This window comes from Lolium perenne, chromosome 2, assembly GCF_019359855.2.
Source record: "Lolium perenne isolate Kyuss_39 chromosome 2, Kyuss_2.0, whole genome shotgun sequence".
Classification (NCBI taxonomy): Eukaryota; Viridiplantae; Streptophyta; class Magnoliopsida; order Poales; family Poaceae; genus Lolium; species Lolium perenne.
This window is the reverse complement of record NC_067245.2, coordinates 109,256,512-109,260,401: the sequence shown is the minus strand read 5'-3', so window position 1 is coordinate 109,260,401 and position 3,890 is coordinate 109,256,512.

Genomic DNA, 3,890 nt, shown 5'->3' with positions numbered 1-3,890 from the left:
TATTACTCTGTGTTGACAATTATCCATGAGATATACATGTTGAAGTTGAAAACAACTGCTGAAACTTATATCTTCCTTTGTATTGCTTCAAAACCTTCTATTAAGAATTTATTGCTTTATGAGTTAACTCTTATGCAATACTTATTGATGCTTGTCTTAAAAGTACTATTCATGAAAAGTCTTTGCTATATGATTCAGTTGTTTAGTCATTATCTTTTCCATTGCTTTGAATCACTTCATTCATCTCATATGCTTTACAATAGTATTGATCAAGATTATGATAGTAGCATGTCACTTAGGAAATTATCCTTGTTATCGTTTACCTACTCGATGGCGAGTAGGAACTAAGCTTGTGGATGCTTGATACGTCTCAAACGTATCTATAATTTCTTATGTTCCATGCTAGTTATATGACAATACTCACATGTTTTATATACACTTTATATCATTTTTATGCATTTTCCGGCACTAACCTATTAACAAGATGCCGAAGCGCCAGTTCCTGTTTTCTGCTGTTTTTGGTTTCAGAAATCTTACACAGGAAATATTCTCGGAATTGGATGAAACAAAAGGCCACGTTCCTATTTTTCCAGGGGCTTCACGGAGTCCGAAGGAGAGACGAAGGGGGGCCACGAGGAGCCCACACCATAGGGGGGTGCGGGCCACCCCTTGGCCACGCCGCCAGGTGGGGACCCCACCTCGAGACTCCACCGACTCTGCCCCTTTGCCTATATATTCTCTCCGTCACGAAAACCCTATTACCGAGAGCCACGACACGAGAAAAGTTCCAGAGACGCCGCCGCCGCCAATCCCATATCGGGGGATTCAGTAGATCGCCTCCGGCACCCTGCCGGTGAGGGGAATCATCACCCGGAGGATTCTACATCACCATGATCGCCTCCAGATTGATGCGTGAGTAGTTCATCCTTGGACTATGGGTCCATAGCAGTAGCTAGATGGTTGTCTTCTCCTCTTGTGCTATCATGTTTAGATCTTGTGAGCTGCCTATGATGATCAAGATCATCTATTTGTAATGCTACATGTTGTGTTTGTTGGGATCCGATGAATATGGAATACTATGTCAAGTTGATTATTGATCTATCATATATGTGTTGTTTATGATCTTGCATGCTCTCCGTTGCTAGTAGAGGCTCTGGCCAAGTTGATACTTGTGACTCCAAGAGGGGGTATTTATGCTCGATAGTGGGTTCATGCCTCCATTGAATGTGGGATAGTGACAGAAAGTTCTAAGGTTATGGATGTGCTGTTGCCACTAGGGATAAAACAAAAATGCTTTGTCTACGGATATTTGTATTGTGTACATTACGCACAGTACTTAATGCAATTGTCTATTGTTTGCAACTTAATACTGGAAGGGGTGCGGATGCTAACCCGAAGGTGGACTTTTTAGGCATAGATGCATGCTGGATAGCGGTCTATGTTCTTTGTCGTAATGCCCTAAGTAAATCTCATATTAGTCATCATGATATGTATATGCATTGTTATGCCCTCTCTATTTGTCAATCGCCCAACTGTAATTTGTTCACCCAACATGCTATTTCTTATTGGAGAGACACCACTAATGAACGGTGGACCCCGGTCCATTCTTTTACATCAGAATACAATCTACTGCAATCATTATTCTCTGCTGTTCTTTGCAAACAAACATCATTTTCCACACCATACGTTTAATCCTTTGTTTATAGAAAGCCGGTGAGATTGACAACCTCACTGTTAAGTTGGGGCAAAGTATTTTGATTGTGTTGTGCAGGTTCCACGTTGGCGCCGGAGTCCCTGGTGTTGCGCCGCACTACACTCCTCCACCAACAACCTTCACGTGGCCTTCATCTGCTACTGGTTCGATAACCTTGGTTTCTTTCTGAGGGAAAACTTGCTGCTGTACGCATCACACCTTCCTCTTGGGGTTCCCAACGGACGTGTGCTTCATGCGCCATCATTCACCAATACACAACCAGGCTCTATCAAGTCCGTTGATATGCATAAGGAAGAAGATACAGCTGACTTTCCCAGAGCCATTATAAATCTTATGGTTAACGCGATATGTACGGCGCTAGAATCACAAGACGTCATTGGTGATTACTCCTAGATGTATAGAACCCTTGCAATGGAACCTACACCATCAACACATACCATGGTTCCATTGCCCACCACATAGTCATATTCATAATTGGAAAAGTAACATTTCATTTTCAATGCAAGAGTGATAAGTATACATTGCTTTGCAAGTAAAATGATAGAAAGTAATCAACGTGGCATGAGCAAGGGGTGAACTTTCCTGGAGACTGCGAGATAGTGCAGTTCGAGGGTTTGGATGGAACCTGGACCTCGGGTTCTGAAAAGAAGCATCATTGTCCAGTAAGGACAATGTTATAAAGATTCAAATGTTGCATGCTTGGTGGATTTATTTTGGTTGAACACCTTTCCCCAGAGTGTTAGTGTTAATTCTGAGGTTTATTTGATTAAAAAAACCTTTACTAGTGATTTTTGATGATTTAATAATCCAACAAGAAATTTCTTTATATATAAAAAGAAAATATTTGAGATAAAAGAATTAGTTTTTGAAAATATTTGAGATACCAAATATTTAAAGTTTCCTTGATGTTATTTCCAAGAAAATACTTCTATTTAAAGATTTAAACTTTGTATTAAAAGTTTATTGACATATGTTAACCAAAATTATATTGGTTATTTTACTTTAAGTTATATTTTGGTTAAGGAATATTTTTAATATATTATTCTTATTTTTATGGAATTTTTAGAGTTCATTTAGGGGCTATTTGCAATTTTTGAAGTTTAAATAATTAAAAATGAATGTAAAAGGACAGAAATGCCCCTGGCCCCACTACTCAGGTCAACCAACGGCTGAACCAGACCAGTCCGGCCCAAGCCGACCGCGTCGGTCGCCACTCTCCTCTCTTTCTCTCTCTCTCTCTCCCGCCAAACCCTAACCCTAACCTCTCTCGCGACTCTCCTAGCGACTCCTATCGCCGTCGGTGTCGCCTACTCGCTCCGGTCGCCTCCATTGGTTCTAGGCATCGCCGCGGGTACCAATCGACGCTCCTCACCACACCGCTTCTTCCTATCCGTGTCGACCTGACGCTCGTCGCCTCCTTCACTCGCACGTGACCCTACCTATAACTAGGGTTCCAGTACCCGCGACAAACTCCGTCGATCTGCTGCTGCTAGGCGAGATGGTGATGGTCGTTGATGTGCTGGTGTTCCTGGGGCATGGCTTGGCGCAGGTGGTGCCGCTGTGCCCCTTGTGCCACCATCCCCAGCCCTCTGGTGGCTGTTGTGGTGGTGAAGCTCGCCGGCGTAACGCTGGCGCCATCCCTGGGCTTGCAGCTGCCGTGACCGCATGGGCACTGCCCCAACATGCCGTGGCCTCTGCTCCTAGGCGTATGTATGTCCCCCTTTCTTCTCTTCTTCTCCTCTCTCTGCCTCTCTGGTTACCTGTCTTGCTCCTCTTGCTCCCTGATGATCAATAGATCATACGGGAATGCCCTGCTCAACTGTTGCTGCGAGCTCTCCTCTCTGGTTAAGTCATACGCCATAAATTCCTTACAGTACCTATACATTTTAGTATTCTAGTTGGTCCAGAAAATAACTTGATCTTGTTCAAGTGTTCTCCTCATGCTATGTCTTAGTTTGGTTCCTTGAATCCTCCATCTACTGGCTCAATAGAGCTGTCTAATTTAGTTGGGCTTGCATATGGTACTAGTTCTTTGCAAATAACTGGTTCTAGGCACTGGGTAATGCATTATCATTTGTGCTAAGTTGCAATGGGTTAGCACAAGAGTTGAATTCTTGACTCCATTGTTAGCCATGCTTTCTTTATTGGAGCTTTGTCTCCAGTAGAGTGTCATGTG